At 54.6% G+C, this 23,990-nt stretch overlaps 25 non-coding genes across 25 annotated transcripts; all 25 read right to left on the bottom strand.

Annotated features, from left to right (window-relative positions):
- Window positions 1–585: 585 nt before the first annotated feature.
- LOC126089253 (5S ribosomal RNA) lies at window positions 586–704 on the bottom strand. The gene has a single exon (XR_007520586.1). It is a non-coding gene; the product is annotated as a 5S ribosomal RNA (ribosomal RNA).
- An 851-nt stretch (window positions 705–1,555) lies between these two features.
- Window positions 1,556–1,674, bottom strand: LOC126088867 (5S ribosomal RNA). Its single transcript, XR_007520216.1, has one exon. It is a non-coding gene; the product is annotated as a 5S ribosomal RNA (ribosomal RNA).
- Window positions 1,675–2,526: 852 nt separating this feature from the next.
- LOC126089254 (5S ribosomal RNA) lies at window positions 2,527–2,645 on the bottom strand. Its single transcript, XR_007520587.1, has one exon. It is a non-coding gene; the product is annotated as a 5S ribosomal RNA (ribosomal RNA).
- Window positions 2,646–3,487: 842 nt separating this feature from the next.
- Window positions 3,488–3,606, bottom strand: LOC126088868 (5S ribosomal RNA). Its single transcript, XR_007520217.1, has one exon. It is a non-coding gene; the product is annotated as a 5S ribosomal RNA (ribosomal RNA).
- Window positions 3,607–4,458: 852 nt separating this feature from the next.
- LOC126089457 (5S ribosomal RNA) lies at window positions 4,459–4,577 on the bottom strand. Its single transcript, XR_007520780.1, has one exon. It is a non-coding gene; the product is annotated as a 5S ribosomal RNA (ribosomal RNA).
- Window positions 4,578–5,418: 841 nt separating this feature from the next.
- LOC126088869 (5S ribosomal RNA) lies at window positions 5,419–5,537 on the bottom strand. The gene has a single exon (XR_007520218.1). It is a non-coding gene; the product is annotated as a 5S ribosomal RNA (ribosomal RNA).
- Window positions 5,538–6,389: 852 nt separating this feature from the next.
- Window positions 6,390–6,508, bottom strand: LOC126088870 (5S ribosomal RNA). The gene has a single exon (XR_007520219.1). It is a non-coding gene; the product is annotated as a 5S ribosomal RNA (ribosomal RNA).
- An 851-nt stretch (window positions 6,509–7,359) lies between these two features.
- Window positions 7,360–7,478, bottom strand: LOC126089429 (5S ribosomal RNA). Its single transcript, XR_007520755.1, has one exon. It is a non-coding gene; the product is annotated as a 5S ribosomal RNA (ribosomal RNA).
- Window positions 7,479–8,330: 852 nt separating this feature from the next.
- Window positions 8,331–8,449, bottom strand: LOC126089255 (5S ribosomal RNA). Its single transcript, XR_007520588.1, has one exon. It is a non-coding gene; the product is annotated as a 5S ribosomal RNA (ribosomal RNA).
- Window positions 8,450–9,300: 851 nt separating this feature from the next.
- Window positions 9,301–9,419, bottom strand: LOC126089256 (5S ribosomal RNA). The gene has a single exon (XR_007520589.1). It is a non-coding gene; the product is annotated as a 5S ribosomal RNA (ribosomal RNA).
- An 853-nt stretch (window positions 9,420–10,272) lies between these two features.
- Window positions 10,273–10,391, bottom strand: LOC126089257 (5S ribosomal RNA). Its single transcript, XR_007520590.1, has one exon. It is a non-coding gene; the product is annotated as a 5S ribosomal RNA (ribosomal RNA).
- Window positions 10,392–11,234: 843 nt separating this feature from the next.
- Window positions 11,235–11,353, bottom strand: LOC126088872 (5S ribosomal RNA). The gene has a single exon (XR_007520220.1). It is a non-coding gene; the product is annotated as a 5S ribosomal RNA (ribosomal RNA).
- Window positions 11,354–12,204: 851 nt separating this feature from the next.
- LOC126089430 (5S ribosomal RNA) lies at window positions 12,205–12,323 on the bottom strand. Its single transcript, XR_007520756.1, has one exon. It is a non-coding gene; the product is annotated as a 5S ribosomal RNA (ribosomal RNA).
- An 852-nt stretch (window positions 12,324–13,175) lies between these two features.
- LOC126089258 (5S ribosomal RNA) lies at window positions 13,176–13,294 on the bottom strand. Its single transcript, XR_007520591.1, has one exon. It is a non-coding gene; the product is annotated as a 5S ribosomal RNA (ribosomal RNA).
- Window positions 13,295–14,145: 851 nt separating this feature from the next.
- On the bottom strand, window positions 14,146–14,264 carry LOC126089259 (5S ribosomal RNA). The gene has a single exon (XR_007520592.1). It is a non-coding gene; the product is annotated as a 5S ribosomal RNA (ribosomal RNA).
- Window positions 14,265–15,116: 852 nt separating this feature from the next.
- Window positions 15,117–15,235, bottom strand: LOC126089261 (5S ribosomal RNA). Its single transcript, XR_007520594.1, has one exon. It is a non-coding gene; the product is annotated as a 5S ribosomal RNA (ribosomal RNA).
- An 842-nt stretch (window positions 15,236–16,077) lies between these two features.
- LOC126088873 (5S ribosomal RNA) lies at window positions 16,078–16,196 on the bottom strand. The gene has a single exon (XR_007520221.1). It is a non-coding gene; the product is annotated as a 5S ribosomal RNA (ribosomal RNA).
- Window positions 16,197–17,048: 852 nt separating this feature from the next.
- On the bottom strand, window positions 17,049–17,167 carry LOC126089263 (5S ribosomal RNA). Its single transcript, XR_007520595.1, has one exon. It is a non-coding gene; the product is annotated as a 5S ribosomal RNA (ribosomal RNA).
- Window positions 17,168–18,008: 841 nt separating this feature from the next.
- On the bottom strand, window positions 18,009–18,127 carry LOC126088875 (5S ribosomal RNA). The gene has a single exon (XR_007520223.1). It is a non-coding gene; the product is annotated as a 5S ribosomal RNA (ribosomal RNA).
- An 852-nt stretch (window positions 18,128–18,979) lies between these two features.
- LOC126089264 (5S ribosomal RNA) lies at window positions 18,980–19,098 on the bottom strand. The gene has a single exon (XR_007520596.1). It is a non-coding gene; the product is annotated as a 5S ribosomal RNA (ribosomal RNA).
- Window positions 19,099–19,942: 844 nt separating this feature from the next.
- Window positions 19,943–20,061, bottom strand: LOC126089969 (5S ribosomal RNA). The gene has a single exon (XR_007520858.1). It is a non-coding gene; the product is annotated as a 5S ribosomal RNA (ribosomal RNA).
- An 851-nt stretch (window positions 20,062–20,912) lies between these two features.
- LOC126089265 (5S ribosomal RNA) lies at window positions 20,913–21,031 on the bottom strand. The gene has a single exon (XR_007520597.1). It is a non-coding gene; the product is annotated as a 5S ribosomal RNA (ribosomal RNA).
- An 856-nt stretch (window positions 21,032–21,887) lies between these two features.
- LOC126088876 (5S ribosomal RNA) lies at window positions 21,888–22,006 on the bottom strand. The gene has a single exon (XR_007520225.1). It is a non-coding gene; the product is annotated as a 5S ribosomal RNA (ribosomal RNA).
- Window positions 22,007–22,859: 853 nt separating this feature from the next.
- LOC126088877 (5S ribosomal RNA) lies at window positions 22,860–22,978 on the bottom strand. Its single transcript, XR_007520226.1, has one exon. It is a non-coding gene; the product is annotated as a 5S ribosomal RNA (ribosomal RNA).
- An 851-nt stretch (window positions 22,979–23,829) lies between these two features.
- Window positions 23,830–23,948, bottom strand: LOC126089266 (5S ribosomal RNA). The gene has a single exon (XR_007520598.1). It is a non-coding gene; the product is annotated as a 5S ribosomal RNA (ribosomal RNA).
- Window positions 23,949–23,990: the final 42 nt, after the last annotated feature.

Consider the following 23,990-nt stretch of genomic DNA (forward strand, 5'->3'; position numbering starts at 1 on the left):
ATCTTGTCCCTGGTGTTCAGCGGAAGGCCTGTGCGGGGTTTGGCAGTGTCGTGCTGGAGGGCCCACTGGTAGCGATGTGGGCTTCCTCGCCTCGCCTCGCCACGCCTCGCCTCGCCTCACACCAGGTGTCTGCGTAGTTTGCAATGCATTCGCACCATTCCTATACCTGTCCCTGTCCCCGTCCCGACTTGTCCCAACTTTGCTCGACAGCCGCTCGCTGCCGCTGGGGTCGTGGTCCATATGACAGCCCAAGCACGACAAACTTCTGCGGGACGAGACGAGACGAGACGAGTCGAGACGACTAAGGAATAAATTCGTTTTTACAAATCAAATTTGGAACTCTACACTCCTACACAACAATAGGCGGTGACGTATTTCAGAAATCACCTGCCGATTCGTACTGTTTTGTCGTTTTCAAAGTCTTCTTGGCAAAATTGGTTGGCACATTCTCCCTCAAACTGAGTTAATTACTGCATTTTCGTACCATTACAGTAGTTTAAAAGGCTTAAGGAAGCATCTTTGTCACAACAGAAAGGTAGTTTGAAAATTGGGCTGGCGAATTAACAAAAAAAAAAACAGGAAGGGAGCCAACAGCACCCGGGTTTCCCAGGCGGTCACCCATCCAAGTACTAGCCGTGCCCGATGATGCTTAACTTCGGTGATCGGACGAGAACCGGTGTATTCATCATGGTATGGCCGTTGGCGCTCATCTAATGTAGGAGCACGGCAGAATTCTCGTTCGGCTTTTCTCCCAACACACAAAATGTTAGTTTTCGGCCGCATTTGACGAAAGCGCTTCCTTCCGCAACCGCCAGTTCCTCGAGGACGGCGCGGGGAGGCGCGCCCGGCGTCCCAGCAGAGTGACGGCCGAATTGGCGGGCGCACCGCCGCGTGTGTGAGACGCACTGCTGTTCGTTGCACCCCCTGTCATTCGCTGGGCGCGTGCAGCCTTCGACACTAGCGGAGGACGCATCTTGTCCCTGGTGTTCAGCGGAAGGCCTGTGCGGGGTGTGGCAGTGTCGTGCTGGAGGGCCCACTGGTAGCGATGTGGGCTTCCTCGCCTCGCCTCGCCTCGCCTCGCCTCGCCTCACACCAGGTGTCTGCGTAGTTTGCAGTGCATTCGCACCATTCCTATCCCTGTCCCTGTCCCCGTCCCGACTTGTCCCGACTTTGCTCGACTGCCGCTCGCTGCCGCTCGGGTCGTGGTCCATATGACAGCGCAAGCACGACAAACGTCTGCGGGACGAGACGAGACGAGACGAGACGAGACGACTAAGGAATAAATTCGTGGTTACAAATCAAATTTGGACCTCTACACTCCTACACAACAATAGGCGGTGACGTATTTCAGAAATCATCTGCCGATTCGTACTGTTTTGTCGTTTTCAAAGTCTTCTTGGCAAACTTGGTTAGCACATTCTCCCTCAAACAGAGTTAATTACTGCATTTTCGTACCATTACAGTAGTTTAAAAGGCTTAAGGAAGCATCTTTGTCACAACAGAAAGGTAGTTTGAAAATTGGGCTGGCGACATAACAAAAAAAAAACAGGAAGGGAGCCAACAGCACCCGGGTTTCCCAGGCGGTCACCCATCCAAGTACTAGCCGGGCCCGATGATGCTTAACTTCGGTGATCGGACGAGAACCGGTGTATTCATCATGGTATGGCCGTTGGCGCTCATCTAATGTAGGAGCACGGCAGAATTCTCGTTCGGCTTTTCTCCCAACACACAAAATGTTAGTTTTCGGCCGCATTTGACGAAAGCGCTTCCTTCCGCAACCGCCAGTTCCTCGAGGACGGCGCGGGGAGGCGCGCCCGGCGTCCCAGCAGAGTGACGGCCGAATTGGCGGGCGCACCGCCGCGTGTGTGAGACGCACTGCTGCTCGTTGCACCCCCTGTCATTCGCTGGGCGCGTGCAGCCTTCGACACTAGCGGAGGACGCATCTTGTCCCTGGTGTTCAGCGGAAGGCCTGTGCGGGGTGTGGCAGTGTCGTGCTGGAGGGCCCACTGGTAGCGATGTGGGCTTCCTCGCCTCGCCTCGCCACGCCTCGCCTCGCCTCACACCAGGTGTCTGCGTAGTTTGCAATGCATTCGCACCATTCCTATACCTGTCCCTGTCCCCGTCCCGACTTGTCCCGACTTTGCTCGACTGCCGCTCGCTGCCGCTGGGGTCGTGGCCCATATGACAGCCCAAGCACGACAAACTTCTGCGGGACGAGACGAGACGAGACGAGTCGAGACGACTAAGGAATAAATTCGTTTTTACAAATCAAATTTGGAACTCTACACTCCTACACAACAATAGGCGGTGACGTATTTCAGAAATCACCTGCCGATTCGTACTGTTTTGTCGTTTTCAAAGTCTTCTTGGCAAACTTGGTTAGCACATTCTCCCTCAAACTGAGTTAATTACTGCATTTTCGTACCATTACAGTAGTTTAAAAGGCTTAAGGAAGCATCTTTGTCACAACAGAAAGGTAGTTTGAAAATTGGGCTGGCGACATAACAAAAAAAAAAACAGGAAGGGAGCCAACAGCACCCGGGTTTCCCAGGCGGTCACCCATCCAAGTACTAGCCGTGCCCGATGATGCTTAACTTCGGTGATCGGACGAGAACCGGTGTATTCATCATGGTATGGCCGTTGGCGCTCATCTAATGTAGGAGCACGGCAGAATTCTCGTTCGGCTTTTCTCCCAACACACAAAATGTTAGTTTTCGGCCGCATTTGACGAAAGCGCTTCCTTCCGCAACCGCCAGTTCCTCGAGGACGGCGCGGGGAGGCGCGCCCGGCGTCCCAGCAGAGTGACGGCCGAATTGGCGGGCGCACCGCCGCGTGTGTGAGACGCACTGCTGTTCGTTGCACCCCCTGTCATTCGCTGGGCGCGTGCAGCCTTCGACACTAGCGGAGGACGCATCTTGTCCCTGGTGTTCAGCGGAAGGCCTGTGCGGGGTGTGGCAGTGTCGTGCTGGAGGGCCCACTGGTAGCGATGTGGGCTTCCTCGCCTCGCCTCGCCTCGCCTCGCCTCGCCTCACACCAGGTGTCTGCGTAGTTTGCAGTGCATTCGCACCATTCCTATCCCTGTCCCTGTCCCCGTCCCGACTTGTCCCGACTTTGCTCGACTGCCGCTCGGGTCGTGGTCCATATGACAGCGCAAGCACGACAAACGTCTGCGGGACGAGACGAGACGAGACGAGACGAGACGACTAAGGAATAAATTCGTGGTTACAAATCAAATTTGGAACTCTACACTCCTACACAACAATAGGCGGTGACGTATTTCAGAAATCATCTGCCGATTCGTACTGTTTTGTCGTTTTCAAAGTCTTCTTGGCAAACTTGGTTAGCACATTCTCCCTCAAACAGAGTTAATTACTGCATTTTCGTACCATTACAGTAGTTTAAAAGGCTTAAGGAAGCATCTTTGTCACAACAGAAAGGTAGTTTGAAAATTGGGCTGGCGACATAACAAAAAAAAAAACAGGAAGGGAGCCAACAGCACCCGGGTTTCCCAGGCGGTCACCCATCCAAGTACTAGCCGGGCCCGATGATGCTTAACTTCGGTGATCGGACGAGAACCGGTGTATTCATCATGGTATGGCCGTTGGCGCTCATCTAATGTAGGAGCACGGCAGAATTCTCGTTCGGCTTTTCTCCCAACACACAAAATGTTAGTTTTCGGCCGCATTTGACGAAAGCGCTTCCTTCCGCAACCGCCAGTTCCTCGAGGACGGCGCGGGGAGGCGCGCCCGGCGTCCCAGCAGAGTGACGGCCGAATTGGCGGGCGCACCGCCGCGTGTGTGAGACGCACTGCTGCTCGTTGCACCCCCTGTCATTCGCTGGGCGCGTGCAGCCTTCGACACTAGCGGAGGACGCATCTTGTCCCTGGTGTTCAGCGGAAGGCCTGTGCGGGGTGTGGCAGTGTCGTGCTGGAGGGCCCACTGGTAGCGATGTGGGCTTCCTCGCCTCGCCTCGCCACGCCTCGCCTCGCCTCACACCAGGTGTCTGCGTAGTTTGCAATGCATTCGCACCATTCCTATACCTGTCCCTGTCCCCGTCCCGACTTGTCCCGACTTTGCTCGACTGCCGCTCGCTGCCGCTGGGGTCGTGGCCCATATGACAGCCCAAGCACGACAAACTTCTGCGGGACGAGACGAGACGAGACGAGTCGAGACGACTAAGGAATAAATTCGTTTTTACAAATCAAATTTGGAACTCTACACTCCTACACAACAATAGGCGGTGACGTATTTCAGAAATCACCTGCCGATTCGTACTGTTTTGTCGTTTTCAAAGTCTTCTTGGCAAACTTGGTTAGCACATTCTCCCTCAAACTGAGTTAATTACTGCATTTTCGTACCATTACAGTAGTTTAAAAGGCTTAAGGAAGCATCTTTGTCACAACAGAAAGGTAGTTTGAAAATTGGGCTGGCGACATAACAAAAAAAAAAACAGGAAGGGAGCCAACAGCACCCGGGTTTCCCAGGCGGTCACCCATCCAAGTACTAGCCGTGCCCGATGATGCTTAACTTCGGTGATCGGACGAGAAACGGTGTATTCATCATGGTATGGCCGTTGGCGCTCATCTAATGTAGGAGCACGGCAGAATTCTCGTTCGGCTTTTCTCCCAACACACAAAATGTTAGTTTTCGGCCGCATTTGACGAAAGCGCTTCCTTCCGCAACCGCCAGTTCCTCGAGGACGGCGCGGGGAGGCGCGCCCGGCGTCCCAGCAGAGTGACGGCCGAATTGGCGGGCGCACCGCCGCGTGTGTGAGACGCACTGCTGTTCGTTGCACCCCCTGTCATTCGCTGGGCGCGTGCAGCCTTCGACACTAGCGGAGGACGCATCTTGTCCCTGGTGTTCAGCGGAAGGCCTGTGCGGGGTGTGGCAGTGTCGTGCTGGAGGGCCCACTGGTAGCGATGTGGGCTTCCTCGCCTCGCCTCGCCTCGCCTCGCCTCGCCTCACACCAGGTGTCTGCGTAGTTTGCAGTGCATTCGCACCATTCCTATCCCTGTCCCTGTCCCCGTCCCGACTTGTCCCGACTTTGCTCGACTGCCGCTCGGGTCGTGGTCCATATGACAGCGCAAGCACGACAAACGTCTGCGGGACGAGACGAGACGAGACGAGACGAGACGACTAAGGAATAAATTCGTGGTTACAAATCAAATTTGGAACTCTACACTCCTACACAACAATAGGCGGTGACGTATTTCAGAAATCATCTGCCGATTCGTACTGTTTTGTCGTTTTCAAAGTCTTCTTGGCAAACTTGGTTAGCACATTCTCCCTCAAACTGAGTTAATTACTGCATTTTCGTACCATTACAGTAGTTTAAAAGGCTTAAGGAAGCATCTTTGTCACAACAGAAAGGTAGTTTGAAAATTGGGCTGGCGACATAACAAAAAAAAAACAGGAAGGGAGCCAACAGCACCCGGGTTTCCCAGGCGGTCACCCATCCAAGTACTAGCCGGGCCCGATGATGCTTAACTTCGGTGATCGGACGAGAACCGGTGTATTCATCATGGTATGGCCGTTGGCGCTCATCTAATGTAGGAGCACGGCAGAATTCGCGTTCGGCTTTTCTCCCAACACACAAAATGTTAGTTTTCGGCCGCATTTGACGAAAGCGCTTCCTTCCGCAACCGCCAGTTCCTCGAGGACGGCGCGGGGAGGCGCGCCCGGCGTCCCAGCAGAGTGACGGCCGAATTGGCGGGCGCACCGCCGCGTGTGTGAGACGCACTGCTGCTCGTTGCACCCCCTGTCATTCGCTGGGCGCGTGCAGCCTTCGACACTAGCGGAGGACGCATCTTGTCCCTGGTGTTCAGCGGAAGGCCTGTGCGGGGTGTGGCAGTGTCGTGCTGGAGGGCCCACTGGTAGCGATGTGGGCTTCCTCGCCTCGCCTCGCCACGCCTCGCCTCGCCTCACACCAGGTGTCTGCGTAGTTTGCAATGCATTCGCACCATTCCTATACCTGTCCCTGTCCCCGTCCCGACTTGTCCCGACTTTGCTCGACTGCCGCTCGCTGCCGCTGGGGTCGTGGCCCATATGACAGCCCAAGCACGACAAACTTCTGCGGGACGAGACGAGACGAGACGAGTCGAGACGACTAAGGAATAAATTCGTTTTTACAAATCAAATTTGGAACTCTACACTCCTACACAACAATAGGCGGTGACGTATTTCAGAAATCACCTGCCGATTCGTACTGTTTTGTCGTTTTCAAAGTCTTCTTGGCAAACTTGGTTAGCACATTCTCCCTCAAACTGAGTTAATTACTGCATTTTCGTACCATTACAGTAGTTTAAAAGGCTTAAGGAAGCATCTTTGTCACAACAGAAAGGTAGTTTGAAAATTGGGCTGGCGACATAACAAAAAAAAAAACAGGAAGGGAGCCAACAGCACCCGGGTTTCCCAGGCGGTCACCCATCCAAGTACTAGCCGGGCCCGATGATGCTTAACTTCGGTGATCGGACGAGAACCGGTGTATTCATCATGGTATGGCCGTTGGCGCTCATCTAATGTAGGAGCACGGCAGAATTCTCGTTCGGCTTTTCTCCCAACACACAAAATGTTAGTTTTCGGCCGCATTTGACGAAAGCGCTTCCTTCCGCAACCGCCAGTTCCTCGAGGACGGCGCGGGGAGGCGCGCCCGGCGTCCCAGCAGAGTGACGGCCGAATTGGCGGGCGCACCGCCGCGTGTGTGAGACGCACTGCTGTTCGTTGCACCCCCTGTCATTCGCTGGGCGCGTGCAGCCTTCGACACTAGCGGAGGACGAATCTTGTCCCTGGTGTTCAGCGGAAGGCCTGTGCGGGGTGTGGCAGTGTCGTGCTGGAGGGCCCACTGGTAGCGATGTGGGCTTCCTCGCCTCGCCTCGCCTCGCCTCGCCTCGCCTCACACCAGGTGTCTGCGTAGTTTGCAGTGCATTCGCACCATTCCTATCCCTGTCCCTGTCCCCGTCCCGACTTGTCCCGACTTTGCTCGACTGCCGCTCGCTGCCGCTCGGGTCGTGGTCCATATGACAGCGCAAGCACGACAAGCGTCTGCGGGACGAGACGAGACGAGACGAGACGAGACGACTAAGGAATAAATTCGTGGTTACAAATCAAATTGGGAACTCTACACTCCTACACAACAATAGGCGGTGACGTATTTCAGAAATCATCTGCCGATTCGTACTGTTTTGTCGTTTTCAAAGTCTTCTTGGCAAACTTGGTTAGCACATTCTCCCTCAAACAGAGTTAATTACTGCATTTTCGTACCATTACAGTAGTTTAAAAGGCTTAAGGAAGCATCTTTGTCACAACAGAAAGGTAGTTTGAAAATTGGGATGGCGACATAACAAAAAAAAAACAGGAAGGGAGCCAACAGCACCCGGGTTTCCCAGGCGGTCACCCATCCAAGTACTAGCCGTGCCCGATGATGCTTAACTTCGGTGATCGGACGAGAACCGCTGTATTCATCATGGTATGGCCGTTGGCGCTCATCTAATGTAGGAGCACGGCAGAATTCGCGTTCGGCTTTTCTCCCAACACACAAAATGTTAGTTTTCGGCCGCATTTGACGAAAGCGCTTCCTTCCGCAACCGCCAGTTCCTCGAGGACGGCGCGGGGAGGCGCGCCCGGCGTTCCAGCAGAGTGACGGCCGAATTGGCGGGCGCACCGCCGCGTGTGTGAGACGCACTGCTGCTCGTTGCACCCCCTGTCATTCGCTGGGCGCGTGCAGCCTTCGACACTAGCGGAGGACGCATCTTGTCCCTGGTGTTCAGCGGAAGGCCTGTGCGGGGTTTGGCAGTGTCGTGCTGGAGGGCCCACTGGTAGCGATGTGGGCTTCCTCGCCTCGCCTCGCCACGCCTCGCCTCGCCTCACACCAGGTGTCTGCGTAGTTTGCAATGCATTCGCACCAATCCTATACCTGTCCCTGTCCCCGTCCCGACTTGTCCCGACTTTGCTCGACTGCCGCTCGCTGCCGCTGGGGTCGTGGTCCATATGACAGCCCAAGCACGACAAACTTCTGCGGGACGAGACGAGACGAGACGACTCGAGACGACTAAGGAATAAATTCGTTTTTACAAATCAAATTTGGAACTCTACACTCCTACACAACAATAGGCGGTGACGTATTTCAGAAATCACCTGCCGATTCGTACTGTTTTGTCGTTTTCAAAGTCTTCTTGGCAAACTTGGTTAGCACATTCTCCCTCAAACTGAGTTAATTACTGCATTTTCGTACCATTACAGTAGTTTAAAAGGCTTAAGGAAGCATCTTTGTCACAACAGAAAGGTAGTTTGAAAATTGGGCTGGCGAATTAACAAAAAAAAAAACAGGAAGGGAGCCAACAGCACCCGGGTTTCCCAGGCGGTCACCCATCCAAGTACTAGCCGTGCCCGATGATGCTTAACTTCGGTGATCGGACGAGAACCGGTGTATTCATCATGGTATGGCCGTTGGCGCTCATCTAATGTAGGAGCACGGCAGAATTCTCGTTCGGCTTTTCTCCCAACACACAAAATGTTAGTTTTCGGCCGCATTTGACGAAAGCGCTTCCTTCCGCAACCGCCAGTTCCTCGAGGACGGCGCGGGGAGGCGCGCCCGGCGTCCCAGCAGAGTGACGGCCGAATTGGCGGGCGCACCGCCGCGTGTGTGAGACGCACTGCTGTTCGTTGCACCCCCTGTCATTCGCTGGGCGCGTGCAGCCTTCGACACTAGCGGAGGACGCATCTTGTCCCTGGTGTTCAGCGGAAGGCCTGTGCGGGGTGTGGCAGTGTCGTGCTGGAGGGCCCACTGGTAGCGATGTGGGCTTCCTCGCCTCACCTCGCCTCGCCTCGCCTCGCCTCACACCAGGTGTCTGCGTAGTTTGCAGTGCATTCGCACCATTCCTATCCCTGTCCCTGTCCCCGTCCCGACTTGTCCCGACTTTGCTCGACTGCCGCTCGCTGCCGCTCGGGTCGTGGTCCATATGACAGCCCAAGCACGACAAACTTCTGCGGGACGAGACGAGACGAGACGAGACGAGACGACTAAGGAATAAATTCGTGGTTACAAATCAAATTTGGAACTCTACACTCCTACACAACAATAGGCGGTGACGTATTTCAGAAATCATCTGCCGATTCGTACTGTTTTGTCGTTTTCAAAGTCTTCTTGGCAAACTTGGTTAGCACATTCTTCCTCAAACAGAGTTAATTACTGCATTTTCGTACCATTACAGTAGTTTAAAAGGCTTAAGGAAGCATCTTTGTCACAACAGAAAGGTAGTTTGAAAATTGGGCTGGCGACATAACAAAAAAAAAACAGGAAGGGAGCCAACAGCACCCGGGTTTCCCAGGCGGTCACCCATCCAAGTACTAGCCGTGCCCGATGATGCTTAACTTCGGTGATCGGACGAGAACCGGTGTATTCATCATGGTATGGCCGTTGGCGCTCATCTAATGTAGGAGCACGGCAGAATTCGCGTTCGGCTTTTCTCCCAACACACAAAATGTTAGTTTTCGGCCGCATTTGACGAAAGCGCTTCCTTCCGCAACCGCCAGTTCCTCGAGGACGGCGCGGGGAGGCGCGCCCGGCGTCCCAGCAGAGTGACGGCCGAATTGGCGGGCGCACCGCCGCGTGTGTGAGACGCACTGCTGCTCGTTGCACCCCCTGTCATTCGCTGGGCGCGTGCAGCCTTCGACACTAGCGGAGGACGCATCTTGTCCCTGGTGTTCAGCGGAAGGCCTGTGCGGGGTGTGGCAGTGTCGTGCTGGAGGGCCCACTGGTAGCGATGTGGGCTTCCTCGCCTCGCCTCGCCACGCCTCGCCTCGCCTCACACCAGGTGTCTGCGTAGTTTGCAATGCATTCGCACCATTCCTATACCTGTCCCTGTCCCCGTCCCGACTTGTCCCGACTTTGCTCGACTGCCGCTCGCTGCCGCTGGGGTCGTGGCCCATATGACAGCCCAAGCACGACAAACTTCTGCGGGACGAGACGAGACGAGACGAGTCGAGACGACTAAGGAATAAATTCGTTTTTACAAATCAAATTTGGAACTCTACACTCCTACACAACAATAGGCGGTGACGTATTTCAGAAATCACCTGCCGATTCGTACTGTTTTGTCGTTTTCAAAGTCTTCTTGGCAAACTTGGTTAGCACATTCTCCCTCAAACTGAGTTAATTACTGCATTTTCGTACCATTACAGTAGTTTAAAAGGCTTAAGGAAGCATCTTTGTCACAACAGAAAGGTAGTTTGAAAATTGGGCTGGCGACATAACAAAAAAAAAAAACAGGAAGGGAGCCAACAGCACCCGGGTTTCCCAGGCGGTCACCCATCCAAGTACTAGCCGTGCCCGATGATGCTTAACTTCGGTGATCGGACGAGAACCGGTGTATTCATCATGGTATGGCCGTTGGCGCTCATCTAATGTAGGAGCACGGCAGAATTCTCGTTCGGCTTTTCTCCCAACACACAAAATGTTAGTTTTCGGCCGCATTTGACGAAAGCGCTTCCTTCCGCAACCGCCAGTTCCTCGAGGACGGCGCGGGGAGGCGCGCCCGGCGTCCCAGCAGAGTGACGGCCGAATTGGCGGGCGCACCGCCGCGTGTGTGAGACGCACTGCTGTTCGTTGCACCCCCTGTCATTCGCTGGGCGCGTGCAGCCTTCGACACTAGCGGAGGACGCATCTTGTCCCTGGTGTTCAGCGGAAGGCCTGTGCGGGGTGTGGCAGTGTCGTGCTGGAGGGCCCACTGGTAGCGATGTGGGCTTCCTCGCCTCGCCTCGCCTCGCCTCGCCTCGCCTCACACCAGGTGTCTGCGTAGTTTGCAGTGCATTCGCACCATTCCTATCCCTGTCCCTGTCCCCGTCCCGACTTGTCCCGACTTTGCTCGACTGCCGCTCGGGTCGTGGTCCATATGACAGCGCAAGCACGACAAACGTCTGCGGGACGAGACGAGACGAGACGAGACGAGACGACTAAGGAATAAATTCGTGGTTACAAATCAAATTTGGAACTCTACACTCCTACACAACAATAGGCGGTGACGTATTTCAGAAATCATCTGCCGATTCGTACTGTTTTGTCGTTTTCAAAGTCTTCTTGGCAAACTTGGTTAGCACATTCTCCCTCAAACAGAGTTAATTACTGCATTTTCGTACCATTACAGTAGTTTAAAAGGCTTAAGGAAGCATCTTTGTCACAACAGAAAGGTAGTTTGAAAATTGGGCTGGCGACATAACAAAAAAAAAAAACAGGAAGGGAGCCAACAGCACCCGGGTTTCCCAGGCGGTCACCCATCCAAGTACTAGCCGGGCCCGATGATGCTTAACTTCGGTGATCGGACGAGAACCGGTGTATTCATCATGGTATGGCCGTTGGCGCTCATCTAATGTAGGAGCACGGCAGAATTCTCGTTCGGCTTTTCTCCCAACACACAAAATGTTAGTTTTCGGCCGCATTTGACGAAAGCGCTTCCTTCCGCAACCGCCAGTTCCTCGAGGACGGCGCGGGGAGGCGCGCCCGGCGTCCCAGCAGAGTGACGGCCGAATTGGCGGGCGCACCGCCGCGTGTGTGAGACGCACTGCTGCTCGTTGCACCCCCTGTCATTCGCTGGGCGCGTGCAGCCTTCGACACTAGCGGAGGACGCATCTTGTCCCTGGTGTTCAGCGGAAGGCCTGTGCGGGGTGTGGCAGTGTCGTGCTGGAGGGCCCACTGGTAGCGATGTGGGCTTCCTCGCCTCGCCTCGCCACGCCTCGCCTCGCCTCACACCAGGTGTCTGCGTAGTTTGCAGTGCATTCGCACCATTCCTATCCCTGTCCCTGTCCCCGTCCCGACTTGTCCCGACTTTGCTCGACTGCCGCTCGCTGCCGCTCGGGTCGTGGTCCATATGACAGCGCAAGCACGACAAACGTCTGCGGGACGAGACGAGACGAGACGAGACGAGACGACTAAGGAATAAATTCGTGGTTACAAATCAAATTGGGAACTCTACACTCCTACACAACAATAGGCGGTGACGTATTTCAGAAATCATCTGCCGATTCGTACTGTTTTGTCGTTTTCAAAGTCTTCTTGGCAAACTTGGTTAGCACATTCTCCCTCAAACAGAGTTAATTACTGCATTTTCGTACCATTACAGTAGTTTAAAAGGCTTAAGGAAGCATCTTTGTCACAACAGAAAGGTAGTTTGAAAATTGGGATGGCGACATAACAAAAAAAAAACAGGAAGGGAGCCAACAGCACCCGGGTTTCCCAGGCGGTCACCCATCCAAGTACTAGCCGTGCCCGATGATGCTTAACTTCGGTGATCGGACGAGAACCGCTGTATTCATCATGGTATGGCCGTTGGCGCTCATCTAATGTAGGAGCACGGCAGAATTCGCGTTCGGCTTTTCTCCCAACACACAAAATGTTAGTTTTCGGCCGCATTTGACGAAAGCGCTTCCTTCCGCAACCGCCAGTTCCTCGAGGACGGCGCGGGGAGGCGCGCCCGGCGTTCCAGCAGAGTGACGGCCGAATTGGCGGGCGCACCGCCGCGTGTGTGAGACGCACTGCTGCTCGTTGCACCCCCTGTCATTCGCTGGGCGCGTGCAGCCTTCGACACTAGCGGAGGACGCATCTTGTCCCTGGTGTTCAGCGGAAGGCCTGTGCGGGGTTTGGCAGTGTCGTGCTGGAGGGCCCACTGGTAGCGATGTGGGCTTCCTCGCCTCGCCTCGCCACGCCTCGCCTCGCCTCACACCAGGTGTCTGCGTAGTTTGCAATGCATTCGCACCATTCCTATACCTGTCCCTGTCCCCGTCCCGACTTGTCCCGACTTTGCTCGACAGCCGCTCGCTGCCGCTGGGGTCGTGGTCCATATGACAGCCCAAGCACGACAAACTTCTGCGGGACGAGACGAGACGAGACGAGTCGAGACGACTAAGGAATAAATTCGTTTTTACAAATCAAATTTGGAACTCTACACTCCTACACAACAATAGGCGGTGACGTATTTCAGAAATCACCTGCCGATTCGTACTGTTTTGTCGTTTTCAAAGTCTTCTTGGCAAAATTGGTTGGCACATTCTCCCTCAAACTGAGTTAATTACTGCATTTTCGTACCATTACAGTAGTTTAAAAGGCTTAAGGAAGCATCTTTGTCACAACAGAAAGGTAGTTTGAAAATTGGGCTGGCGAATTAACAAAAAAAAAAACAGGAAGGGAGCCAACAGCACCCGGGTTTCCCAGGCGGTCACCCATCCAAGTACTAGCCGTGCCCGATGATGCTTAACTTCGGTGATCGGACGAGAACCGGTGTATTCATCATGGTATGGCCGTTGGCGCTCATCTAATGTAGGAGCACGGCAGAATTCTCGTTCGGCTTTTCTCCCAACACACAAAATGTTAGTTTTCGGCCGCATTTGACGAAAGCGCTTCCTTCCGCAACCGCCAGTTCCTCGAGGACGGCGCGGGGAGGCGCGCCCGGCGTCCCAGCAGAGTGACGGCCGAATTGGCGGGCGCACCGCCGCGTGTGTGAGACGCACTGCTGTTCGTTGCACCCCCTGTCATTCGCTGGGCGCGTGCAGCCTTCGACACTAGCGGAGGACGCATCTTGTCCCTGGTGTTCAGCGGAAGGCCTGTGCGGGGTGTGGCAGTGTCGTGCTGGAGGGCCCACTGGTAGCGATGTGGGCTTCCTCGCCTCGCCTCGCCTCGCCTCGCCTCGCCTCACACCAGGTGTCTGCGTAGTTTGCAGTGCATTCGCACCATTCCTATCCCTGTCCCTGTCCCCGTCCCGACTTGTCCCGACTTTGCTCGACTGCCGCTCGCTGCCGCTCGGGTCGTGGTCCATATGACAGCGCAAGCACGACAAACGTCTGCGGGACGAGACGAGACGAGACGAGACGAGACGACTAAGGAATAAATTCGTGGTTACAAATCAAATTTGGAACTCTACACTCCTACACAACAATAGGCGGTGACGTATTTCAGAAATCATCTGCCGATTCGTACTGTTTTGTCGTTTTCAAAGTCTTCTTGGCAAACTTGGTTAGCACATTCTCCCTCAAACAGAGTTAATTACTGCATTTTCGTACCATTACAGTAGTTTAAAAGGCTTAAGGAAGCATCTTTGTCACAACAGAAAGGTAGTTTGAAAATTGGGCTGGCGACATAACAAAAAAAAAACAGGAAGGGAGCCAACAGCACCCGGGTTTCCCAGGCGGTCACCCATCCAAGTACTAGCCGTGCCCGATGATGCTTAACTTCGGTGATCGGACGAGAACCGGTGTATTCATCATGGTATGGCCGTTGGCGCTCATCTAATGTAGGAGCACGGCAGAATTCGCGTTCGGCTTTTCTCCCAACACACAAAATGTTAGTTTTCGGCCGCATTTGACGAAAGCGCTTCCTTCCGCAACCGCCAGTTCCTCGAGGACGGCGCGGGGAGGCGCGCCCGGCGTCCCAGCAGAGTGACGGCCGAATTGGCGGGCGCACCGCCGCGTGTGTGAGACGCACTGCTGCTCGTTGCACCCCCTGTCATTCGCTGGGCGCGTGCAGCCTTCGACACTAGCGGAGGACGCATCTTGTCCCTGGTGTTCAGCGGAAGGCCTGTGCGGGGTGTGGCAGTGTCGTGCTGGAGGGCCCACTGGTAGCGATGTGGGCTTCCTCGCCTCGCCTCGCCACGCCTCGCCTCGCCTCACACCAGGTGTCTGCGTAGTTTGCAATGCATTCGCACCATTCCTATACCTGTCCCTGTCCCCGTCCCGACTTGTCCCGACTTTGCTCGACTGCCGCTCGCTGCCGCTGGGGTCGTGGCCCATATGACAGCCCAAGCACGACAAACTTCTGCGGGACGAGACGAGACGAGACGAGTCGAGACGACTAAGGAATAAATTCGTTTTTACAAATCAAATTTGGAACTCTACACTCCTACACAACAATAGGCGGTGACGTATTTCAGAAATCACCTGCCGATTCGTACTGTTTTGTCGTTTTCAAAGTCTTCTTGGCAAACTTGGTTAGCACATTCTCCCTCAAACTGAGTTAATTACTGCATTTTCGTACCATTACAGTAGTTTAAAAGGCTTAAGGAAGCATCTTTGTCACAACAGAAAGGTAGTTTGAAAATTGGGCTGGCGACATAACAAAAAAAAAAACAGGAAGGGAGCCAACAGCACCCGGGTTTCCCAGGCGGTCACCCATCCAAGTACTAGCCGTGCCCGATGATGCTTAACTTCGGTGATCGGACGAGAACCGGTGTATTCATCATGGTATGGCCGTTGGCGCTCATCTAATGTAGGAGCACGGCAGAATTCTCGTTCGGCTTTTCTCCCAACACACAAAATGTTAGTTTTCGGCCGCATTTGACGAAAGCGCTTCCTTCCGCAACCGCCAGTTCCTCGAGGACGGCGCGGGGAGGCGCGCCCGGCGTCCCAGCAGAGTGACGGCCGAATTGGCGGGCGCACCGCCGCGTGTGTGAGACGCACTGCTGTTCGTTGCACCCCCTGTCATTCGCTGGGCGCGTGCAGCCTTCGACACTAGCGGAGGACGCATCTTGTCCCTGGTGTTCAGCGGAAGGCCTGTGCGGGGTGTGGCAGTGTCGTGCTGGAGGGCCCACTGGTAGCGATGTGGGCTTCCTCGCCTCGCCTCGCCTCGCCTCGCCTCGCCTCACACCAGGTGTCTGCGTAGTTTGCAGTGCATTCGCACCATTCCTATCCCTGTCCCTGTCCCCGTCCCGACTTGTCCCGACTTTGCTCGACTGCCGCTCGGGTCGTGGTCCATATGACAGCGCAAGCACGACAAACGTCTGCGGGACGAGACGAGACGAGACGAGACGAGACGACTAAGGAATAAATTCGTGGTTACAAATCAAATTTGGAACTCTACACTCCTACACAACAATAGGCGGTGACGTATTTCAGAAATCATCTGCCGATTCGTACTGTTTTGTCGTTTTCAAAGTCTTCTTGGCAAACTTGGTTAGCACATTCTCCCTCAAACAGAGTTAATTACTGCATTTTCGTACCATTACAGTAGTTTAAAAGGCTTAAGGAAGCATCTTTGTCACAACAGAAAGGTAGTTTGAAAATTGGGCTGGCGACATAACAAAAAAAAAAACAGGAAGGGAGCCAACAGCACCCGGGTTTCCCAGGCGGTCACCCATCCAAGTACTAGCCGGGCCCGATGATGCTTAACTTCGGTGATCGGACGAGAACCGGTGTATTCATCATGGTATGGCCGTTGGCGCTCATCTAATGTAGGAGCACGGCAGAATTCTCGTTCGGCTTTTCTCCCAACACACAAAATGTTAGTTTTCGGCCGCATTTGACGAAAGCGCTTCCTTCCGCAACCGCCAGTTCCTCGAGGACGGCGCGGGGAGGCGCGCCCGGCGTCCCAGCAGAGTGACGGCCGAATTGGCGGGCGCACCGCCGCGTGTGTGAGACGCACTGCTGCTCGTTGCACCCCCTGTCATTCGCTGGGCGCGTGCAGCCTTCGACACTAGCGGAGGACGCATCTTGTCCCTGGTGTTCAGCGGAAGGCCTGTGCGGGGTGTGGCAGTGTCGTGCTGGAGGGCCCACTGGTAGCGATGTGGGCTTCCTCGCCTCGCCTCGCCACGCCTCGCCTCGCCTCACACCAGGTGTCTGCGTAGTTTGCAATGCATTCGCACCATTCCTATACCTGTCCCTGTCCCCGTCCCGACTTGTCCCGACTTTGCTCGACTGCCGCTCGCTGCCGCTGGGGTCGTGGCCCATATGACAGCCCAAGCACGACAAACTTCTGCGGGACGAGACGAGACGAGACGAGTCGAGACGACTAAGGAATAAATTCGTTTTTACAAATCAAATTTGGAACTCTACACTCCTACACAACAATAGGCGGTGACGTATTTCAGAAATCACCTGCCGATTCGTACTGTTTTGTCGTTTTCAAAGTCTTCTTGGCAAACTTGGTTAGCACATTCTCCCTCAAACTGAGTTAATTACTGCATTTTCGTACCATTACAGTAGTTTAAAAGGCTTAAGGAAGCATCTTTGTCACAACAGAAAGGTAGTTTGAAAATTGGGCTGGCGACATAACAAAAAAAAAAACAGGAAGGGAGCCAACAGCACCCGGGTTTCCCAGGCGGTCACCCATCCAAGTACTAGCCGTGCCCGATGATGCTTAACTTCGGTGATCGGACGAGAACCGGTGTATTCATCATGGTATGGCCGTTGGCGCTCATCTAATGTAGGAGCACGGCAGAATTCTCGTTCGGCTTTTCTCCCAACACACAAAATGTTAGTTTTCGGCCGCATTTGACGAAAGCGCTTCCTTCCGCAACCGCCAGTTCCTCGAGGACGGCGCGGGGAGGCGCGCCCGGCGTCCCAGCAGAGTGACGGCCGAATTGGCGGGCGCACCGCCGCGTGTGTGAGACGCACTGCTGTTCGTTGCACCCCCTGTCATTCGCTGGGCGCGTGCAGCCTTCGACACTAGCGGAGGACGCATCTTGTCCCTGGTGTTCAGCGGAAGGCCTGTGCGGGGTGTGGCAGTGTCGTGCTGGAGGGCCCACTGGTAGCGATGTGGGCTTCCTCGCCTCGCCTCGCCTCGCCTCGCCTCGCCTCACACCAGGTGTCTGCGTAGTTTGCAGTGCATTCGCACCATTCCTATCCCTGTCCCTGTCCCCGTCCCGACTTGTCCCGACTTTGCTCGACTGCCGCTCGGGTCGTGGTCCATATGACAGCGCAAGCACGACAAACGTCTGCGGGACGAGACGAGACGAGACGAGACGAGACGACTAAGGAATAAATTCGTGGTTACAAATCAAATTTGGAACTCTACACTCCTACACAACAATAGGCGGTGACGTATTTCAGAAATCATCTGCCGATTCGTACTGTTTTGTCGTTTTCAAAGTCTTCTTGGCAAATTTGGTTAGCACATTCTCCCTCAAACAGAGTTAATTACTGCATTTTCGTACCATTACAGTAGTTTAAAAGGCTTAAGGAAGCATCTTTGTCACAACAGAAAGGTAGTTTGAAAATTGGGCTGGCGACATAACAAAAAAAAAACAGGAAGGGAGCCAACAGCACCCGGGTTTCCCAGGCGGTCACCCATCCAAGTACTAGCCGGGCCCGATGATGCTTAACTTCGGTGATCGGACGAGAACCGGTGTATTCATCATGGTATGGCCGTTGGCGCTCATCTAATGTAGGAGCACGGCAGAATTCGCGTTCGGCTTTTCTCCCAACACACAAAATGTTAGTTTTCGGCCGCATTTGACGAAAGCGCTTCCTTCCGCAACCGCCAGTTCCTCGAGGACGGCGCGGGGAGGCGCGCCCGGCGTCCCAGCAGAGTGACGGCCGAATTGGCGGGCGCACCGCCGCGTGTGTGAGACGCACTGCTGCTCGTTGCACCCCCTGTCATTCGCTGGGCGCGTGCAGCCTTCGACACTAGCGGAGGACGCATCTTGTCCCTGGTGTTCAGCGGAAGGCCTGTGCGGGGTGTGGCAGTGTCGTGCTGGAGGGCCCACTGGTAGCGATGTGGGCTTCCTCGCCTCGCCTCGCCACGCCTCGCCTCGCCTCACACCAGGTGTCTGCGTAGTTTGCAATGCATTCGCACCATTCCTATACCTGTCCCTGTCCCCGTCCCGACTTGTCCCGACTTTGCTCGACTGCCGCTCGCTGCCGCTGGGGTCGTGGCCCATATGACAGCCCAAGCACGACAAACTTCTGCGGGACGAGACGAGACGAGACGAGTCGAGACGACTAAGGAATAAATTCGTTTTTACAAATCAAATTTGGAACTCTACACTCCTACACAACAATAGGCGGTGACGTATTTCAGAAATCACCTGCCGATTCGTACTGTTTTGTCGTTTTCAAAGTCTTCTTGGCAAACTTGGTTAGCACATTCTCCCTCAAACTGAGTTAATTACTGCATTTTCGTACCATTACAGTAGTTTAAAAGGCTTAAGGAAGCATCTTTGTCACAACAGAAAGGTAGTTTGAAAATTGGGCTGGCGACATAACAAAAAAAAAAACAGGAAGGGAGCCAACAGCACCCGGGTTTCCCAGGCGGTCACCCATCCAAGTACTAGCCGTGCCCGATGATGCTTAACTTCGGTGATCGGACGAGAACCGGTGTATTCATCATGGTATGGCCGTTGGCGCTCATCTAATGTAGGAGCACGGCAGAATTCGCGTTCGGCTTTTCTCCCAACACACAAAATGTTAGTTTTCGGCCGCATTTGACGAAAGCGCTTCCTTCCGCAACCGCCAGTTCCTCGAGGACGGCGCGGGGAGGCGCGCCCGGCGTCCCAGCAGAGTGACGGCCGAATTGGCGGGCGCACCGCCGCGTGTGTGAGACGCACTGCTGTTCGTTGCACCCCCTGTCATTCGCTGGGCGCGTGCAGCCTTCGACACTAGCGGAGGACGCATCTTGTCCCTGGTGTTCAGCGGAAGGCCTGTGCGGGGTGTGGCAGTGTCGTGCTGGAGGGCCCACTGGTAGCGATGTGGGCTTCCTCGCCTCGCCTCGCCTCGCCTCACACCAGGTGTCTGCGTAGTTTGCAGTGCATTCGCACCATTCCTATCCCTGTCCCTGTCCCCGTCCCGACTTGTCCCGACTTTGCTCGACTGCCACTCGCTGCCGCTCGGGTCGTGGTCCATATGACAGCGCAAGCACGACAAACGTCTGCGGGACGAGACGAGACGAGACGAGACGAGACGACTAAGGAATAAATTCGTGGTTACAAATCAAATTTGGAACTCTACACTCCTACACAACAATAGGCGGTGACGTATTTCAGAAATCATCTGCCGATTCGTACTGTTTTGTCGTTTTCAAAGCCTTCTTGGCAAACTTGGTTAGCACATTCTCCCTCAAACAGAGTTAATTACTGCATTTTCGTACCATTACAGTAGTTTAAAAGGCTTAAGGAAGCATCTTTGTCACAACAGAAAGGTAGTTTGAAAATGGGGCTGGCGACATAACAAAAAAAAAAAAACAGGAAGGGAGCCAACAGCACCCGGGTTTCCCAGGCGGTCACCCATCCAAGTACTATCCGGGCCCGATGATGCTTAACTTCGGTGATCGGACGAGAACCGGTGTATTCATCATGGTATGGCCGTTGGCGCTCATCTAATGTAGGAGCACGGCAGAATTCGCGTTCGGCTTTTCTCCCAACACACAAAATGTTAGTTTTCGGCCGCATTTGACGAAAGCGCTTCCTTCCGCAACCGCCAGTTCCTCGAGGACGGCGCGGGGAGGCGCGCCCGGCGTTCCAGCAGAGTGACGGCCGAATTGGCGGGCGCACCGCCGCGTGTGTGAGACGCACTGCTGCTCGTTGCACCCCCTGTCATTCGCTGGGCGCGTGCAGCCTTCGACACTAGCGGAGGACGCATCTTGTCCCTGGTGTTCAGCGGAAGGCCTGTGCGGGGTGTGGCAGTGTCGTGCTGGAGGGCCCACTGGTAGCGATGTGGGCTTCCTCGCCTCGCCTCGCCACGCCTCGCCTCGCCTCACACCAGGTGTCTGCGTAGTTTGCAATCCATTCGCACCATTCCTATACCTGTCCCTGTCCCCGTCCCGACTTGTCCCGACTTTGCTCGACTGCCGCTCGCTGCCGCTGGGGTCGTGGTCCATATGACAGCCCAAGCACGACAAACTTCTGCGGGACGAGACGAGACGAGACGAGACGAGACGACTAAGGAATAAATTCGTGGTTACAAATCAAATTTGGAACTCTACACTCCTACACAACAATAGGCGGTGACGTATTTCAGAAATCACCTGCCGATTCGTACTGTTTTGTCGTTTTCAAAGTCTTCTTGGCAAACTTGGTTAGCACATTCTCCCTCAAACTGAGTTAATTACTGCATTTTCGTACCATTACAGTAGTTTAAAAGGCTTAAGGAAGCATCTTTGTCACAACAGAAAGGTAGTTTGAAAATTGGGCTGGCGACATAACAAAAAAAAAACAGGAAGGGAGCCAACAGCACCCGGGTTTCCCAGGCGGTCACCCATCCAAGTACTAGCCGTGCCCGATGATGCTTAACTTCGGTGATCGGACGAGAACCGGTGTATTCATCATGGTATGGCCGTTGGCGCTCATCTAATGTAGGAGCACGGCAGAATTCTCGTTCGGCTTTTCTCCCAACACACAAAATGTTAGTTTTCGGCCGCATTTGACGAAAGCGCTTCCTTCCGCAACCGCCAGTTCCTCGAGGACGGCGCGGGGAGGCGCGCCCGGCGTCCCAGCAGAGTGACGGCCGAATTGGCGGGCGCACCGCCGCGTGTGTGAGACGCACTGCTGTTCGTTGCACCCCCTGTCATTCGCTGGGCGCGTGCAGCCTTCGACACTAGCGGAGGACGCATCTTGTCCCTGGTGTTCAGCGGAAGGCCTGTGCGGGGTGTGGCAGTGTCGTGCTGGAGGGCCCACTGGTAGCGATGTGGGCTTCCTCGCCTCGCCTCGCCTCGCCTCGCCTCGCCTCGCCTCACACCAGGTGTCTGCGTAGTTTGCAGTGCATTCGCACCATTCCTATCCCTGTCCCTGTCCCCGTCCCGACTTGTCCCGACTGTGCTCGACTGCCGCTCGCTGCCGCTCGGGTCGTGGTCCATATGACAGCGCAAGCACGACAAACGTCTGCGGGACGAGACGAGACGAGACGAGACGAGACGACTGAGGAATAAATTCGTGGTTACAAATCAAATTTGGAACTCTACACTCCTACACAACAATAGGCGGTGACGTATTTCAGAAATCACCTGCCGATTCGTACTGTTTTGTCGTTTTCAAAGTCTTCTTGGCAAACTTGGTTAGCACATTCTCCCTCAAACAGAGTTAATTACTGCATTTTCGTACCATTACAGTAGTTTAAAAGGCTTAAGGAAGCATCTTTGTCACAACAGAAAGGTAGTTTGAAAATTGGGCTGGCGACATAACAAAAAAAAAACAGGAAGGGAGCCAACAGCACCCGGGTTTCCCAGGCGGTCACCCATCCAAGTACTAGCCGGGCCCGATGATGCTTAACTTCGGTGATCGGACGAGAACCGGTGTATTCATCATGGTATGGCCGTTGGCGCTCATCTAATGTAGGAGCACGGCAGAATTCGCGTTCGGCTTTTCTCCCAACACACAAAATGTTAGTTTTCGGCCGCATTTGACGAAAGCGCTTCCTTCCGCAACCGCCAGTTCCTCGAGGACGGCGCGGGGAGGCGCGCCCGGCGTCCCAGCAGAGTGACGGCCGAATTGGCGGGCGCACCGCCGCGTGTGTGAGACGCACTGCTGCTCGTTGCACCCCCTGTCATTCGCTGGGCGCGTGCAGCCTTCGACACTAGCGGAGGACGCATCTTGTCCCTGGTGTTCAGCGGAAGGCCTGTGCGGGGTGTGGCAGTGTCGTTCTGGAGGGCCCACTGGTAGCGATGTGAGCTTCCTCGCCTCGCCTCGCCACGCCTCGCCTCGCCTCACACCAGGTGTCTGCGTAGTTTGCAATGCATTCGCACCATTCCTATACCTGTCCCTGTCCCCGTCCCGACTTGTCCCGACTTTGCTCGACTGCCGCTCGCTGCCGCTGGGGTCGTGGTCCATATGACAGCCCAAGCACGACAAACTTCTGCGGGACGAGACGAGACGAGACGAGTCGAGACGACTAAGGAATAAATTCGTTTTTACAAATCAAATTTGGAACTCTACACTCCTACACAACAATAGGCGGTGACGTATTTCAGAAATCACCTGCCGATTCGTACTGTTTTGTCGTTTTCAAAGTCTTCTTGGCAAACTTGGTTAGCACATTCTCCCTCAAACAGAGTTAATTACTGCATTTTCGTACCATTACAGTAGTTTAAAAGGCTTAAGGAAGCATCTTTGTCACAACAGAAAGGTAGTTTGAAAATGGGGCTGGCGACATAACAAAAAAAAAAAACAGGAAGGGAGCCAACAGCACCCGGGTTTCCCAGGCGGTCACCCATCCAAGTACTAGCCGGGCCCGATGATGCTTAACTTCGGTGATCGGACGAGAACCGGTGTATTCATCATGGTATGGCCGTTGGCGCTCATCTAATGTAGGAGCACGGCAGAATTCGCGTTCGGCTTTTCTCCCAACACACAAAATGTTAGTTTTCGGCCGCATTTGACGAAAGCGCTTCCTTCCGCAACCGCCAGTTCCTCGAGGACGGCGCGGGGAGGCGCGCCCGGCGTTCCAGCAGAGTGACGGCCGAATTGGCGGGCGCACCGCCGCGTGTGTGAGACGCACTGCTGCTCGTTGCACCCCCTGTCATTCGCTGGGCGCGTGCAGCCTTCGACACTAGCGGAGGACGCATCTTGTCCCTGGTGTTCAGCGGAAGGCCTGTGCGGGGTGTGGCAGTGTCGTGCTGGAGGGCCCACTGGTAGCGATGTGGGCTTCCTCGCCTCGCCTCGCCACGCCTCGCCTCGCCTCACACCAGGTGTCTGCGTAGTTTGCAATGCATTCGCACCATTCCTATACCTGTCCCTGTCCCCGTCCCGACTTGTCCCGACTTTGCTCGACTGCCGCTCGCTGCCGCTGGGTTCGTGGTCCATATGACAGCCCAAGCACGACAAACTTCTGCGGGACGAGACGAGACGAGACGAGTCGAGACGACTAAGGAATAAATTCGTTTTTACAAATCAAATTTGGAACTCTACACTCCTACACAACAATAGGCGGTGACGTATTTCAGAAATCACCTGCCGATTCGTACTGTTTTGTCGTTTTCAAAGTCTTCTTGGCAAACTTGGTTAGCACATTCTCCCTCAAACTGAGTTAATTACTGCATTTTCGTACCATTACAGTAGTTTAAAAGGCTTAAGGAAGCATCTTTGTCACAACAGAAAGGTACTTTGAAAATTGGGCTGGCGACATAACAAAAAAAAAACAGGAAGGGAGCCAACAGCACCCGGGTTTCCCAGGCGGTCACCCATCCAAGTACTAGCCGTGCCCGATGATGCTTAACTTCGGTGATCGGACGAGAACCGGTGTATTCATCATGGTATGGCCGTTGGCGCTCATCTAATGTAGGAGCACGGCAGAATTCTCGTTCGGCTT

This window comes from Schistocerca cancellata, chromosome 6 (assembly GCF_023864275.1).
Source record: "Schistocerca cancellata isolate TAMUIC-IGC-003103 chromosome 6, iqSchCanc2.1, whole genome shotgun sequence".
Lineage (NCBI taxonomy): Eukaryota > Metazoa > Arthropoda > Insecta > Orthoptera > Acrididae > Schistocerca > Schistocerca cancellata.